This window comes from Squalius cephalus (genome assembly GCF_949319135.1).
Source record: "Squalius cephalus genome assembly, chromosome: 1".
In the NCBI taxonomy this organism is placed as follows: domain Eukaryota; kingdom Metazoa; phylum Chordata; class Actinopteri; order Cypriniformes; family Leuciscidae; genus Squalius; species Squalius cephalus.
In genome coordinates this window covers 62,973,173-62,991,962 of record NC_137122.1, presented here as the reverse complement: position 1 = coordinate 62,991,962, position 18,790 = coordinate 62,973,173, and the positions used below count along the sequence as shown (strand labels likewise).

At 40.5% G+C, this 18,790-nt stretch overlaps 1 protein-coding gene across 1 annotated transcript in view; it reads right to left on the bottom strand.

Moving 5' to 3' along the window:
- Positions 1-18,790, bottom strand: part of cyth3b (cytohesin 3b) — a 52,095-nt gene that overhangs the window by 32,493 nt on the left and 812 nt on the right. The window lies entirely within an intron of this gene.

Below are 18,790 nucleotides of genomic sequence, written 5' to 3'. Positions count from 1 at the left end.
CAATAAATGATAACGTGGCCTCACTTTGTCTTCAGCTGTTTGTTATGGATATCATCAATATAACCTGCCACATTGAGCTTGTTTACAGTCAGCTGGGAGTGGCTGAGTTTAGGTGAGCTGTTTCAATGATGACTCACTTTCTTTATTTATGGCCACACAAACAATGACATCTTGAGATTGTTTCCAATTCTGCAGCGAGAATTTACAAGACTCAGGGTACGTTTACACAACAACAATGTACTAAAATCAGAAAAGGGTTTAATTTTTTTTTGTTTTCACGTACAGACGTTGTCATAGCAACACAGATCCGTGAAAACGACTAAAAACGCTGTTATGTACTTTTCATGCCAGGCCAGTAGATGACGACGTCACTTTGTAAAGACAATTTGTCGTATAAAAGAACGGCTAAAACGCATCAAAAGTGTAAATTATGTAAACAGCCCCTCAAGTCTCATTTACCAGGTTATCGTCTTGATCAAAAGGATAATGTTGCTTGCTCACGGGGGATCAAACCAGGAACCCGACCGTTCACAAGCCCAAAAGCCTTAGCATATCCACTAAATCTGCTAAACCTGATGAACAGATCTGGAGTTTTGTTGATTCTGCTGATGATACTCAAGCCTCTGTTATTGCCATATGTGAGTCTGCACAGATCATTAGTCTGGGAAAGGCATCTGACACGAAGAAAACATGTTATTGTGTTCTGACTTCTGTTCTGAAGGAAACGTTTCAGATTCACTTTAAGACGGAGGATATAGATGTGTGATTTATATTCTGACAGCTGCCTTCACGAAATACAGATTACTCTGATGTGTTAACATTTCTGCAAGTTTAATTCTAAACTAAACTTACATTTTCTGGAAAAAAAAAAAGTGTTCTTATTAATCTTAATTCAGTCAGTGTATGTCTATGGAATATTTTGACTACTTATTCATCCACAAAGCAACAATATTAGACCTCACTGATTATGCAAGAAATGTTAGATCGATAACTAGGCACACGGCATTGGATATTATAATCATGCACAAATGGTGCTGAAGTCTAAAGTTTAAAACTACTAGCAATTGTAATAGCGATGCTTGACTTAGCGAACACAACTAACTACTATCCAGCCACTTATTTGATTTTACAATCTGCATTTCTATTCTGTATTATTTAGGGATGCAATTTTGGCCGATACCGATAACCGATAATTCTTTATATTTGAAAGCCGATAACTGATATATTGGCTGATACCGATAACCGATAATTCTTTATATTTGAAAGCCGATAACCGATATATTGGCCGATAAATCGAAATCCAAATGAACAAAAGTCTCACCAGTAAAATCCATTTCCCAAACACACAATTATAATGTCCACATTATAATTCTATGTACCCGATATGACAGACTTAACTGTAAAGTGATTTCAATCATATTTCAAGCAATTCAAACCCATCATGTTGAACAGTGCACATCTGAAGCGTCTCAGCTGAAGGAAACAATCCATTATTTATCGGCTTTAATATATAGGACACATTTTCTTATCAGGCCGATAACGATAACATTAAAACATATCGGCCGATACCGATACGGTGGCTGATATATCATGCATCCCTAGTATTAATATTCCTTTAAGTTGTTTTTTTCACAGTAGTACATCACACAAAACCACAACAATCCTCAGTGCGTAATGCGTATCCACCCTTGAGATGCTTCGCATATTTAAGAATGAAAACCAAAAGAAAGACACAAAGTTGATTTAATTCACCCACGTAACTCAATAAACCCTCACAGCAGAAGACACCTTGCACCCTCACAATGCCTTATTCATAGATCGCGTGTCACGCTGACATCTCCAGTCCATTTCCAAAATGATTTTAAAGGGAAAGCTTCCTCTTCCTTTAGCAGATGAGAAAATATCCTGTCGCCCCTATTTTTAGCTCATCCTGTGTCATGCTCCCATTCACAAATTAGATTAGTATTTTTGGCAGAGGCGCTGTGCTGTTTCTCGTGTAATTAGTGGTTTGCCTGCATCTGATTTCTCATGCTGGTTTCGCTCTTGTCTGGGTTAATAATGTGAGTAAAGTTAAAGCTCAGTTGAAGCTCCACGTCAGCATCCTAATGGCATCTATCATAACTTGCAAAAAAGGACTAGTTTGCAATGAGATTAGCAGATGCTTCACTGTGAAACTGGTGGAAGTAAGATGTTCCCTAACACTGCGTCAAGTAGAAGAAACTAAATTAACATTGGTCTTTCCACTGACATATCTTGTTCTGATGCATACAAACACTTTGTATGGAATTGAAATGACTGACAGCCCAAACAGCCAATCAAATCGCTGTTGCTATCCGCCATTTTGTCTTTAAAGCTTTAAAGCTTACTGAACTGTCAGACACATACAAACCTCCTTCTTTGTCAAATTCTGTGATAAGACAGGTGTTTTTATTGCAAATGTAATTCAGATAAGAGGCGCTAGTTAATAGAGTCCACTTTGTCAGCGTCGGTCATTAATTTTCCCCATAGGGATTTTAAAATAGTCTTCAATAAAAGCATTATAAGCCACGAATCAAGCCAACCAGCTACAATGTGAATCATAACATTACAAACTTTGATTTGAAGCAAAACAGTATTTGAAAATCGGTCAAAAGTACAAGGGTACAAGACTGTGAACTTATCGGCTTTAGTGATGTAAAAGAACTACAATCCCATGAAGCATAATCAAATAGAAGAACTATAAAAGTATGCGTAAACAATATATTTTAAGTTTATTGTAAAATATGCATCTGCATTCAAATATTTAAGTATATTGAGAATGTAGGAAGATCGATCGAACAAGATCTTTTAGAGCGCTTTGCTTGTTTTGACTCTCTAATTGGTGGAATTTTCTGTAAAGCATCATGGGTAATGTAGTTTTTTCCAACACGAATTCCACTGTTGAACTTGATTATTTTAAAAAATAAGTTGAAATGCAGGCTAACGGCTTCAGGTGAAGCAAAACTATCGAACTAGCTCACAGTGAGGCTGTCTTTAAAGGTTTATAAGTTATCATTAAAAAGCAATTTCCGTATAGAGAAAATGAATGGAGTTTTGGCAGAACCTGACCGTTACACTCTATAGTTGCTAGGGTAATGCTAGGTGGTTGCTAGGGTGTCTGGTTACAGTGTTCTGTTGAGTTTCATTTGTTCCATTCCTAAAAATCAGCTGCTATTCTCAACTTGTTGTTCATGTCATATGCTTCTGGCATGCAGCCAAAGTTTATTTTAATGGAAAAAACCCACAAAAACCACATTGTTTACCCCTGTTTGCATCTGTAAAGCCTCTGTTACACATTTATTTCTGTGTTAATGTCAGTGTTTATGACCTCGACTGTCCGACTCTTGACACTTGAGTAGATTTCCCCTTGTAATTTCACCACTTTCCCATCTTCTACCATTATATTTAGTGTTTCAACATAACAACCAGATACAAAAGCGTGTGCTTTCTGATTTTAACAAAGTTCCAGACTGCAGTTTTATTAAAGGCAAAAAACTGATATATCTATCAGTTTATCCATAGTGTTTTAAAATATATATCTGATTTCAGGTTTAGTCCACTTCCAGACTAGAGTTTAAGCTACACCAGAGAGAGTGTACTGTAAATGCTGTAAAGGGGATGATATGTTGCAATGAGGATGTAGACGAAAAGCACAAAGGTTTGCAGGTTAAGAAAATAGGGTTGTTTCTAGAGCGAAGACATCCGTCTGGTTGTGCTTTCAGATATCTAATTCACTGGGCCCTTTCATAAAGCCGGCGCTATGCGGCGCCAAGCGCGATGCAAGTGTTTTTTTGCTAGTTTCAGCCTGACGCAATTTTCATTTTCACGTCCTGCACCATGTTCTTTAAATAGCAAATGCATCTGTGCGCCCATGGGCGGCTGGTCTGAAAACCAGGTGTGTGTTCAGACGCATTGTTGGAGCGTTGATATTTTGAGGAACTGATATAGACTAAGCGATTGACCAACTGAAACCTGGTCTAAAGTCAATGGTGCAGTATTTCTTTTGTTATTTAAAGAGCACGTTAGTAATGTGCACCTATAGTCGGGTCCAACACGTGCTACACTTGTTACCGTAGATGTTCTTGCTTTAACCTTTAACCTCACACACACACACACAGCTTTAACCTCGCGCACGAGCAGAGAAGCGTTCAGTTTTTCCGCTTGTAAATTCCTCCATGTAAATAGCGAATCAGCCATGGCGCGAGCGCACAACTGGCTTTTAAAGGGAATGGGCGATGAGACTCTGATTGGTTTATTGCACGTTACGCCCAAAACACACCCATTACTCATTAACCCTCTCGGGACGGATTGGGCGGTACCGCCCAAAATGGCATCCTTTTACAAAAGTGTAATTATCTTAAAAACTATTAATGATAGAGAGATGCGGTCTTTTTTGCCGTCTTCCTCAGATTCCGCTGAAAACAATGGCATATGCCATATGGTATACACACTTCCTTGTTGCGTAATACCACTGCGTATAAGGCCAATGAAATCGATGTTGCTAGGAATATTCCACACGCAAAGACCAATGGAAAAATTGCCGCTGGGAGGAATATTTTTCTTACCCAATCAGAAGAAGGTTACCATGACTTATTCTAGCTAATCAGAGGACTCCTTAGCCTTGCAATAGTAAGTGATATGATGCAAACAGCCGCGTCGAGTGGAGAAGGAGACAGAGAGCGAACGGAGCAGCGTATTACACACAGAGATTTATATGAGAGAGAGAGAGAGACAGAACGATTATAATATTTATATATATTAGCAATATTTAATATTTATAGCATATTAGCAATTATAGCATTATTATTTTATAGTTTTAGCACTTGTATGATGGCAAGCAGTAAAAGATTTACCTCAGAACAAGCTCTGGAACAATTACTGGAAAGTGACGTGGAGAAATCCGAAGCTGACAGCTTTTTGAAAAAACGCTGTATATAAAGTTCATTATTTCATTGTTCTTTACACTTTTGATTGAACAATTACAAATATCTGTCTAGCAAAGGGTTTGAAAAATATATTTTTTGTTCAAAAACTGTTCACTATTGTTGTGTGAGGTGTGATTTTCAGTAATAAATGACTAAAATAAAATTTTCGTTTTTGAAATTCTCTAGTTTATTGTACATTTTTTACTCATACTTCCTTTATGAACACATTACATGCATTCGTATGTTAGCTTAGGGTCTTCTGAATCCATAGATACCAAACATATGGTGTTCCATCTCCATTACATATGGTTTATAAGCCCAAATGTAAAAATAGAGAAAACGGACCAAAAAGGGCTTAGTCCCCAGAGGGTTAAGAGAATAGGGACAAAACACACCCATTACTCATTAAGAGAATAGAGACAAAACACACCCATTACTCATTAAGAGAATATGGTCAACCTTTTTAGACCATGCGCCGGGAGCACCAACCATTTTTCCCGTCGTTAAACTAGCAAAAGTGGATTCGGAGACGCACTTGTGCACTTGCTCCGTGCGCTTTAGACCATGCAATTAGATCCTTAAAATAGGGCCTAGGTGTTCACATTACCTGCCGCTAAACCTCATAAATAAAGAAATGAACTGTGGTTGGTTGCTTTACATATCAAACGGTCTCTTCCTAATCTAGTAGGCTCTTTTTGACCAGAATAACCTGCAAAGAGGGACCAGACTTTAAGCCGTTAGTCAGACGTCTGGCTAAACGAGACTAAGGTCAGAGGAACCTCAGTTCTACCTGTCTGGTGAACGCCATCTAACCTTGTTGCGGCTCAAATTTTAATCTGTTTAATAGAGTGGCTCTGAATGATGATCATGGCAGGATCATCTGGATTTCATCACTCATCTCCTTCTAGTAATGGAATGAATCCAATCAAAGATAAAATCTCCTTGTCAATCAAGGTGCAGCTCTCCATTCCCGGCAAGCAAATTTGCTTTAAAAGACATCTAATAGCCGTCCAAACACATCCCTGGCATCTAGGCTAAAACAAGGCAAAATGTGGGCTGTCAGTGAAAATGTAATAGACGTCTAACCATCGCCCAAGAATAGACTAGTCATCAGTTACATAACATGTCAAAGAAATGAAACCAAACACCTTGTAATCACTGTTTACTTTGCTTACATGATGGAATATCACACATCTCGCAAGTTATTTTGGCAAAAACTACATGTCAAGTCAAGTCACCTTCATTTATACAGCGTTTTCAACCATATAGATTGTTTCCAGCTTTACATTGATAATAGGAAATTACAGTAACAGAGTTACTTGTTGTGGCTTTACAGCAGCTCTAGAATAAAGTTATTGTCCAGCTAAAGTTAGTTTTTGATTGATTCACTTCCGTTGCAAAGATGGGTTACTCACAACCGGACTATATCGGGTCTATAGTTAACCTAGACGGTGAAATGACGGCTATAGCTTGCTGGGTTAGCATGGGGAATCAGTGTCTCCTCTGAGATGGGACAGTGAGAGCTCGTTTCTGAAATCCCTGAGGCCTCAAATGACTCAGTCAGGAAATGAGTTTCGATTCCAGCCGTCTGATAGAGAGCCACGAATGAGACAAACTGGACACCTTAACAGGCCTGTTTATATTGGCCCCGTCTGTCCAGACAGCACATCTGGATCTGAGGAATCTGAGCTCTGTTGTGTGAGACGGGACGGCTAAGACAAAATCACTCTGTCGCGCTATTATTGCTGAAACGTGGGCGACGGGAACTGAGCGTCCGGTCCTGGCAGATCTTTATTGCTTCATGAGGCATTCTTCAGTCGCTGGTGTTTTATTCGGTCCTTACGAACTGAATTCCTTGTGACTTTGGGGTTTAATTATAAACTATGGAGGGGCCGTTGTTAGTTTAATTCCAGCTGTGGAGATGTAGAGGAAGAGAGCTGGCCCAAGTGTTTAAATGAAGATACAATCTGAGACACATGTTAAGCTCTGGGACAACAGCTGTTGTGTGGGTATTCATCTAATTAACATTACACTTTTTTATTTAATCTTATCATCACTTTACTAAGATTCAATCGATTGAGGTTTTACTTTTATCAGATCGTTTATGCCCCCATAATCAGCATTACAATTTAATAGGTTATAAAATGCTCCATAAATAGTTTAATCAATTGCTTGATTAGACTTTTCAATATTTATTTAAATGTTTTCTGTATTTTCTGAGAATATGCTGGATTTGTCTTTGCCCCCCACTTTATTCCTCTTATGATAATGGTTTGATCTGTCTGGGAAAGTATTTTTGACTACATGGTTCATGGTCTTTTACACTTGTCCTCAATCTCACTATTTCAACTCTGTAATGGAAAAATCATCGTGATACAATATGATTATAATGTACGATTCATTACAAGGTACACTGAATCTGTTATACAACCAAAATGTACTAAAATGAACTTTACATCTGATTTTAAAGTCCCCCTGTGGTGGAAATCCAGCTTTTAATGTTGTTTATATGTCTATGTGGTGTTTTTAATGTGCTTTAAGACAAACCATGTGTAAATTCATAAGTCGACAGCATTGCTGAGTATTTCCTCCTTAAAACTGCAGTGAACCAAAGACTGTCTCAAAAACACGCTTTGAAATCGCTGGTGTTTCTGACGTCACAAACTACCTTGTAACCAATCAGATCAACGTGTGATCGTCAACCAGTGGATCTCTGAGCTGAGTGAGTGAGTGGAGGCGGGGCTCATTTGCATATTCATAGAACCGCCAATACTAAATGAGGCAAGGGTGTCGAGTTACATTCAAGATATTTTAAGGCAAAACGCGTAAATATGTAATTTTGGTGATCAAAGATGAGTTTTAAGGGATAATTGATGATTGACTACAGGGGGACTTTAAAAAAAGACCTTGTGAAGGGTTGATGCAACCCTACCATCTTACTTTGTGCTTGTGGTGGGAAAATATCAATACATAATCAAATCGCATTAGAAAAATGGCAGAGTTTTCTCACAGTAACCTATAGGGTCATACTCTTTGTGTTCATGAGCCTTTTCTCATTTCATAAAAACACCTGAAATCATTTAGCTATTTAGAAAAGGTTGTGAAATAAAGGGAAATCCTTTAGTCTATGAAGAAACCTAGGAATCTTAGTTTGAAAATCGCTTCACTTTCTGCTTCAAACGTCAACAAAAATGCGTTCTCTGAAGTCAAAGACCAACGGCTTTAATGGATTTAAGTCATATAAACTCGTTTTTGTAACCAGCTCTGGAATAAACAGTAAACTATTCATATCAAACCTAGCAATTAGTGATTTCCACCCACAGGAGATTGTTGATAGTAATGAGGTGTTGGTGGTGAAATAACACAGGTGAAGCCCTCGACTGCTGATTCACGCTTCAAGAGCCTCTTACTCACACTACAGCAGCTGTCAGGAATATGAGCTGTGACCCATTTAACCAGCTACACTTTACAAATGATGTCAAACCTATACGTTTGCCACGCGTCCACAGGCAATTATGCACAGAGATGCTAGTTTGTGCTTGTTGTTGAACTCATTCAGTCATTTCCTAACCAGACACGTTCAAGGTACTTTGCCTGTCTGGACAATATGTGTAATCTTTGTAAAATGTGCCAATACACACAGCTAATCGGAAACATATTTGGCATTTCCGTGTCTTTGGTGATTGCGGACGCAAATACTGCCGAAATAGCAATCAAATGACATTTAAATGACTCACTCGTAAACAGCCAGTTACAGCAATCCCCAAGTTAAAGTCACCATGAAATCAAAAGGGACGATTCTTACTGTTTTATGGAATATTGCATGGTTTATTATTAATTATTTATCCGTGCACCTCATTATTACCCTACATTTGTTCTCGTTCCAGACGCCGTTTCACTCAGATATACGTCACAGTAGGGAAGAAAGGACTATCGCAACTTCCGTTTCGTGGCGACTTTAAGAAAACCCTTAGTTATAATTGGTTTATAATAAGGTTTTCTTGGCTTAAGGGGTTTGTTGCAACCAGGGCAATACTTCCAAACTGTTAACTCAAGAATTGTCAATGTGTTGAACTCATTTTGAGTTTGATTTGAGATTCTTGAGTTCAGTTCACTGGAGGGGAAGATTATCAAGCGGCATCTTGTATTTCCGTCCTCATACAAAGCTAATGTGTCTTCAGAGGACGTGGAATATACACTAAGACAACTAACACAGACTACTAGTTCATGATGATTTCTTTCTTTGCCATTTTTGGTGTTTAACAGCCTTGGTCACTATGAACTTGTTGTGGAAGAACATGATTTCTTTTCCAAAAATGTCTGTAAAGCAGCTGATGAAGGATTGTTCTGTTGGTATACTTCATCAAGCCGACAATGTGACTATAAAGTGACCCATATAGGCCAAACGTGACTAACCACACACACACACACACACACACATATGTCTCCGTAGACCTGCGTGTCAAACAGTATGAATTTTGAATGATGCAGCATCTTAAAAGTGCATCGCCAACAAAAATCCCACATAAATCCAGGAAAGCAGCACGTGGACACATATAGTTATTTGCAAAGGAAATGATCCACACACACACACACACAAAGGATTCTGTTGTTTAATTAACTATTGACAAACAATAATCATTAACCAGAATAATTTGCATATAGACAAACCGAATGCAACTGAATTACAGTACATTCACAAGTGACCTGCAGGTTCTGGTTGGTTAATAGTTGGTTATTACTTTGCGATATACTGTACACACGGCGAAGTTCATTTTCATTCTTCACTTGGGGTAAAAAGGAGTTGGAAATACCTTTGCAGAGATATACTGAATACCATATTGGTTAATGAACACCAAACGAACTTCGTTTTTGGCCTGATTTTGTTAAAAACTTTGTCACATCAGTTCGTTTTCCAATTTCGCTTAAGTATTTTTGACATTCTGATCATAGATATGGTCCAGGTCCCTCCTTTAGTTTAAGTCTTTAGGATTTGTCTGTGTCGGCATACACAAACTTTCCATTTGATTATTTAGAAAAGTATCAGTGCACGTCTCCATTTTGAGGTATTACTCATTCCCTTTGCACAGGTTAATCTTACATAATAATAGTGATGCTTGCTTAAGCCAGAACTGCTAAACACTGAGGACATTCTGTGAAAGAATGAAATGTTAAAATTATAACTCTCAAAGGTTTACGACAAGGAACAATGTGTTCCTCAAGCAAATCTCTGTTCAATAACCTCTTTCTGAGGACACACACTGGAGAGAATGGAGAGAATGAGACCAGACCACTGGATACACCTTTTCCTGATCCAAACAATCCACGATCTCTTACATAATCCGTTCTCCTTCACCTCTACTGCTCGCATCCCATTCCATCAGTGAAAAATACTGCTCTTCAAAAGAGTGGCTCTCTTGCCCAGGAATGCAATCAGCCACATGCTCCAACACTCCAGAGACTCGTCTGCAGTCTGCTTTCCTTTAAGAGGGGGTGAAAGAGTCTTTAGTTTTCCCTGCGCCAACCTAAATTCCTGAAACTGCCGTATTGTTTGTGCAAATGTGTTTCTAATTTTTGCATTCTTAAATTTTAAACCCTGTACTATGTGCTAATGTTAAGAGTCAGAGTCAACTATTTTTACAATCTCTGGACCATTTTAATGAACAGCAAGGTGAGGTCCCCAATAAAAACTGGTAAGAAAAATGGTGTAGAAAACACTTTGTTAGTTTGGAGGGCATACAGTTGGTTTTCATGCACACAATGAATGCTGCTTTAAATAACAGTATTTGCTGATGTCAAAGCTGAGGGTTTAAGTAACATGCATTAATCTCACCTTGAAACCTAAGCTTTGTTCCTGAGCTCCCAGGCTGCATTTTAAGGTGTCATAGGCATGCTGCCTTCTAAGATAGATACCTTGTTTTGGCCAAATTCTTAGGGAGCTTCACAAGTCTCCTTTACAAAAAAGCCAGGGTTACAATGCTTTGCAACTAGCTCAGAAGAAATAATCATGCAAGATGCTAGATGTGTCAAGAGGATTGTTAATATAGGTGGTTAGCATACAAAGTGTCCATGAATTTTTTGTTACTCAACATAAATTTCAGGCTAAAATGTATATTTAAATACAGAACAGTATCTTAAGTCCTGAATCTGATCACCAATTTAGGGCCCGAGCACCGAGTGTGAGGATGCTCTGTTTATTAATCACTGTTTTCCTTCGCTAGGTCATTTTAAATGGTTCTCTACAGTGACAAATCAGTTTTTGGAAGTACTGCTATTCCATGTGATTAATTAAGGCCAACTTGAGGCCATGAAAACTGCATGCATTATTAAATTAGAAGAATTTGGAAAAAGGTTTAAGATAGTTTTAGATAAATTAACCTATAGTATTGTCACAGGATTGCTTGTATAAAGATCCAAGGACCATGCGTGACGCAGAAAAAAAACGATAATATAACTTTAATAGACACTAGGAATGAGAATTCAATACAATGGAATATAACATAAACACAAGACCAAGAACTGAGGAAGACTGAAGGTTTAAATACACAAGGTAATCAACAGAACAGGGAACAGGTGTGGGCTAATTAGAAACCATGAAAACAGATTAATGACTAGAACGCAGGAAAAACAGATGATGAAAACTAAAAAAGACAGTGAAACAGAACATAACTTCCTCATAACTCCCCCTTCAAGCATGCCCTTATGCTGCAAAAAAAAGTCCGGAAGGAGGGAGGGGGCTCTGGAGGAGGATGAAGAGCAGGCAGAGGAAGAAAACAAGGAGACGATGGCCATGGAGGAGCCATGGTGAAGACAGAAGGAACCAGACCCGAGACGTGAGGAGCAGGAGGATGACCCAGAGTCATGAATGGAAGAAGGTCCCCGGAGGAGCCGATGGAGGGAGGAGCCATGGTGGAGACTTGGTGAAGAGTCTGGACTAGACCAGGAAGACGACTGACTGAGGTGGAGGCGGTAGAGGTGGAGACCAAGGCAGAGCAGAAGAGTTGAAGAGCCAGGGTGATGGCGAAGGCCTGGAGGGCCACAGTTGAGCTGCAGGTGGGCGTGATCGAGGTGAAGGCGTGGGCTTTGCAGACCAGGGCGGAGACAGTGGGAGTGGGAAGGAGGAGCCCGACGGAGCCCGGCGAAGCCAGAGGAGTGGAGGGTCGAGGCGAAGCTGCCGACTCGCCAGAGGGACGATGGACCAAGGTGGAGCCAGAGGGACGATGGACCAAGGTGGAGCCAGAGCGACGATGGACCAAGGTGGAGCCAGAGCGACGATGGACCAAGGTGGAGCCAGAGCGACGATGGACCAAGGTGGAGCCAGAGCGGCGATGGACCAAGGTGGAGCCAGAGCGACGATGGACCATGGTGGAGCCAGAGCGACGATGGACCAAGGTGGAGCCAGAGCGACGATGGACCAAGGTGGAGCCAGAGCGACGATGGACCAAGGTGGAGCCAGAGCGACGATGGACCAAGGAGGAGCCAGAGCGACGATGGACCAAGGTGGAGCCAGAGCGACGATGGACCAAGGTGGAGCCAGAGCGACGATGGACCAAGGAGGAGCCAGAGCGGCGATAGACCAAGGTGGAGCCAGAGCGACGATGGACCATGGTGGAGCCAGAGCGACGATGGACCAAGGAGGAGCCAGAGCGACGATGGACCAAGGTGGAGCCAGAGCGACGATGGACCATGGTGGAGCCAGAGCGACGATGGACCATGGTGGAGCCAGAGCGACGATGGACCAAGGAGGAGCCAGAGCGACGATGGACCAAGGTGGAGCCAGAGCGACGATGGACCATGGTGGAGCCAGAGCGACGATGGACCATGGTGGAGCCAGAGCGACGATGGACCAAGGTGGAGCCAGAGCGACGATGGACCATGGTGGAGCCAGAGCGACGATGGACCAAGGAGGAGCCAGAGCGACGATGGACCAAGGTGGAGCCAGAGCGACGATGGACCATGGTGGAGCCAGAGCGACGATGGACCAAGGAGGAGCCAGAGCGACGATGGACCATGGTGGAGCCAGAGCGACGATGGACCAAGGTGGAGCCAGAGCGACGATGGACCATGGTGGAGCCAGAGCGACGATGGACCAAGGAGGAGCCAGAGCGACGATGGACCAAGGTGGAGCCAGAGCGACGATGGACCATGGTGGAGCCAGAGCGACGATGGACCAAGGTGGAGCCAGAGGGATGATGGACCAAGGTGGAGCCAGAGCGACGATGGACCAAGGTGGAGCCAGAGCGACGATGGACCAAGGTGGAGTCAGAGCGACGATGGACCAAGGTGGAGCCAGAGGGATGATGGACCATGGTGGAGCCAGAGCGACGATGGACCAAGGTGGAGCCAGAGCGACGATGGACCATGGTGGAGCCAGAGCGACGATGGACCAAGGTGGAGCCAGAGGGACGATGGACCAAGGTGGAGCCAGAGCGACGATGGACCAAGGTGGAGCCAGAGCGACGATGGACCAAGGTGGAGTCAGAGCGACGATGGACCATGGTGGAGCCAGAGCGACGATGGACCATGGTGGAGGCAGAGCGACGCAAGGTGGAGCCAGAGCGACAATGGACCAAGGTGGAGCCAGAGCGACGATGGACCAAGGTGGAGCCAGAGCGACGATGGACCATGGTGGAGCCAGAGCGACGATGGACCAAGGTGGAGCCAGAGTGACGATGGACCAAGGTGGAACCAGAGTGACGATGGACCAAGGTGGAGCCAGAGCGACGATGGACCAAGGTGGAACCAGAGGGACGAGGGAGCCCGGCAGAGCACAAGGGAAGACAGTCCATGCTGGAGCCGAGGGAGCGTTGAGACAAGGTGGAGCCGATGGGTCGGAGGGCCGAGGTGGAGTCTAGGGCTTGCAGGTCTGAGATGGAGCTGAGGGATCTACGTTCCAAGGCAGAGCTGATGACTGGGAAGCCTTAAGCAGATCCGTGCAGCAGAGCAGAACCACTGGAGGAGCTGAAGAGCTGAATGGAGACAGCAGAGACGCGGCAGATGAACTGAATGGCTCAGGCAGTAGAGGAGGGAGAGGGAGGCTGGGAAGGACCATTAACAACAAAGGAGACTTGGAGCTGGGCAACAAAGACTTGGATCTGGGCTTAACCAGCGACGACAGATTGAGAAAGTCCCCTGTGTGATACTCGAGGGAGCGATCCCCCTGCTCCACCTGGAGGAGGTGGACTGCGGGAACATCCATTTTAAATCTCCTATGAAAATCTTGTCTCAGTCTTGTGTTCTGTCAGGGGTTGCTTGTAGTAAAATCCAATGGATGATTCGTGATGCAGAAAGAACGCTAATTTAACTTAACTTTAATAGACACTAGGAACGCGAACTCTACACAAGGGAATGAGAAAGTCAACAGGAAACAGGTTTGGACTAATTAGGAACCATGACAACAGATTAATGACCAGAATTTAAAACAGACAATAACTATGACTAAAACTAAACAAGACAGAAACAGAACATAACTGTGACAAGTATTGTTTGACACAGCTAAAGCTTATTGAAATTTCTTACCAAAACTGAAAAACTTTCCAAAAAAATAAACTAATTTAAAATTGACTATTTTGATCAACATGTGCTATGCATTTTTATATTTCAATGTATATTTCATGTTTCATGTAACTATAGCGCCGCTTGTAGCACACTTGAAACAGTCCCTTATGAGTGTCATTAGACTCATTAAAGGAGAACTCCGGTCAATTTTAACATTGAGCTCATTTTTTTGTAAATTTGGAGTGCTGTCAGTACAGAGAACAACGACAAACATCAGTGTTGCCTACACCGTGTTATCCTCTTTTTAAAATTTGCACCCTGTTGACTTCAATGGGGCAAGTTTTAAACCTGCTTTTAGCCTCTTAAAGGAGAACTCCGGTCAATTTTAACATTGAGCTCATTTTTTTGTACATTTGGAGTGCTGTCAGTACAGAGAACAACGACAAAAATCGGTGTTGCCTACACCGAGTTATTCTATTTTTAAAATTTGCACCCTGTTGACTTCAATGGGGCAAGTACTAAACCTGCTTTTAGCCTCTTAACATCCTTGATGTGTCATTACAAGTGCACAGAAAATGTGAGTGATTCCTTCTGAGTGAACACGAGTGAATCTGACTGCAGTAGATGTGAAAGATATTAATAAAAATGATGTTTATTCAGCCAGCGCACATACCTGTATTTACATCCTGTTTTCGGCTGAAGTCCACAGTAGTCGATTGTCGAGTTCACGCGCATAGGTTTAGTACGTACGATCATGCGCCCGAACTCGACAATCGACTACTTTGGACTTCAACCGAAAACAGGATGTAAATACAGGTATTTGCGCTGGCTTAAATAACATCATTTTTATCCATTTCTTTCACATCTACTGCAGTCAGATTCACCCGTGTTCACTCTGAAGGAATCACTCACATGACCTGTGCACTTGTAATGACACATCAAGGATGTTAAGAGGCTAAAAGCAGGTTTAAAACTTGCCCCATTGAAGTCAACAGGGTGCAAATTTTAAAAAGAGGATAACACGGTGTAGGCAACACCGATTTTTGTCGTTGTTCTCTGTATTGACAGCACTCCAAATTTACAAAAAAATTAGCTCAATGTTAAAATTGACCGGAGTTCTCCTTTAATGTTAGGATGCTGTCATAAAGTATCTACCTATTTAGACAAAACAGCTCACTAATTTTCTTTCACTAATCTGCCAGTGACTTGGACAATCACACCTAAAATATAGGTGAGTTCAATTCAAAACAAGTCCATGTTCAAAGTCAGCAGTGAATCACTAGACTGAATATTAATTAATGTTGGTGTTTCGTGGTGTTTCCCTGCTGACGTCATGTGGTTTAATGAAAAATACATCATGCCTAGAGAAACACCCCGATGCCCTGCAGCACAAACACTCACTGTGTTCCTCATAAAACAATCCTGCCATAGTTCTACTATGACTGTGTCACTTCAAATGCCATATTATGACATTAGCTGGCACAAACACTACATTTTGACGCAAGGCTTAAATCTCTTTTTGGCTTAAAGGCAAATTCAGCTGGATCAAGATCAAACATCGGAGCGGTTCAGGGATCCGACTCAACAGACAAGAACGTGAACGCATATGAAAGCTCAATAACCAAAACTTCATCAGAAAACAAACTGCCCTGACAGCTTTCTTTGTATTTGCCAAGATGTTTCGCGTGGTTTCTAGGGTGTTGTTAGAGTGCTCTTGGTTGCTAGGGCACAAGCACATAAATCACAATCAATGTAAAGGTAAGATAGGCAATGTTTTTCATAAAAAAGTTTGTTATTCTGGTTGAAACTCTCTTCACATCCTGATAGGAATCATTAATAGAAATATTTTTTTTTACATACATCTTCTCTGGTGAAGATGCTGCTTTTACACCATGTCATAACCGTAATTACGAGACGTTCAACCCAGAGCTGTTCATGTCCTCAGACTCGGATTTATGCGTTTCTATATAACACCATCAACTGCGAAAATAATCTGCAGCAGTCAGGTGGTCTGTAAGTTGTTTACATTCATTATTATTGTAATGTTATGTGCTTTGAGATATGACGTGGTTTAACGCCGTTTCTCGTTACGCTTTGCAGACTCTGCTGTGTGTGTTCATGTGTTTTGAAGGAGGCGTGGCTTTGGAGGCGCTCTGAAGGGAGGGTGGGATCTCATGCTTTCAAAGCTAACTTGTCATTGCTAGCATCTCCACAATTGTCTACCCTACAGTACCTTTAACTAACACTTAAAGCAACAAAACCATTTGATGACCATTATTAAGGACTCTAGAGCTTTTGAAGGTGACTGTTTGCTGATTGACCAGATCAAAAGAGACCACAGTCAAGTATTTTTGATATATCTGGTATATAGATATGACTCTAGTTGAGCCAAACAAACATTGCTAATAATATCCATCATGGCACTTTTTTATGAATATGGTACACTTTGGTGTCCCATTATTTTATATTTTAAAGCCTTACAGGCACAAAACCAGTGAGAACCATTAGATATATGATTGAATTGAACCATTAGATATTACAATTGAATAACATAATATTAACATCCAAGTAACATCATTTGGACCTTTTCTACAGTATAATGGGAAGACATGTATTTGTTTAGTCATTTTTTTTTTTTTTTTCCTTACAATAATTTGGGTCAAAGTGTTGAATGTTTGAGCGTGATTAAAGGAAATTTACTTGTCAAAAGTTTGATATAATTGTGTTTTTTTTTTTTTTTTTATGGTTTTGAAATAAGTCTCTTCTGCTCACCAACGCTATTTAATAAGAAAAAAACTGTAAAGACAGTAATATTGTGAAAATTATTTATTAGTTTTTATTAGTTTTAAATAACTGTTTTCTCATGTAATATATTTAAAATGTAATTTACTCCTATGATGCAAACCTGAATTTTGATCCCTCAGAAATAATTCTATTATGCTCATTTCAGTTATTATCGGGATTATTTGATAAGAAAATTCAATCAACAGCAATTCTTTGAAATAGAAATCTATTGTAACATTATAAATGTCTTTATTTACATGTCTTTTTTGATCAATTCAATGCATCCTTGCTCAAAAAAGTATGATTTCTTTCTTTCTTTCTTACTTTTTTTAATCTTACTCACCCCAAACTTTTGAATGATCCTGTCCCAGGGTTCCCACAAAACTCTGAAGCAGCAGCACAACAGTTCTCAACATTGATAATAATCATAAATGTTTCTTGAGCATCAAATCATCATTAGAATGATTTCTGAAGGATCATGTGACACTGAAGACTGGAGTAATGATGCTTTGACATCAAATCTGTAATAAATTGTAATAATATCTCACAATATCACTGTTTTTAGTTGTGTATATATATATATATATATATATATATATATATATATATATATATATATATATATATATATATATAAATCAGTAAATCAGTGTTTCATATAAATCATATATAAATCATAAATCATATATATAAATCAGTGTTTCAAATGGTTTAACATGTCTCCATTTTTTGTTTGTTTTTTCAAGAGTGTTAAGACTAACCAGATTTAATTTGTTACGAAATCCTATATTTCTCTTTATGTTCAGTTCAACAGTCATGAAGGGTTTAGCAGTGTGTGTGTATACGGCGGTGTGCTGGCGAGTTCACTGGGACTTCCCGAGTGAGATCTCCCACAGCTTTGACTACTGTTCCCCAGCAGGACCCCGGCGTTAGCAGAAGAGCTGAGAGTCTCATCATCCACATCAGACCAGACGCTGCTCTGACTGAACCACCAAACCACTGTCAAAACACACCAGTCGCACTCTCGCCAACTCCTCAGAGTGAACACACAGCATTGTGGGAATGCAGAAAGAGCTAATATGCCTTGAATATGATAACTGTTGTAGTTTTCCTCAGAGAACCATCTCTTAAAATATAACAACACATGCACTAATATCCATGGATTAGCTCCATGATGAGGCAACCGTGCAAAACACACTCCAAGAATTATTAAAAAGGCATAAAATCATGTAACTTTTGCCTCAGGTTTGCCTTTTAGGCTTTTCTGATTCGATTTCTGATCCAAGCAATATCTAGAGACCAGAATATGTACATAAACACACACATATATTTACAAAATTTGATGTTAGATGCGACTAATCGTGAATAATCTATATTTGACAGCACTAATATATATATATATATATATATATATATATATATATATATATATATATATATATATATATATATATGTTTATATGTATTAACCCATCATTAATGCATCACCCAACCGTAGAGCTGCTGTATTAGGCGGGTGATCCTCGAAAAGCTGGAGCATGGGGAATATGGTGTTGAGTAAATTA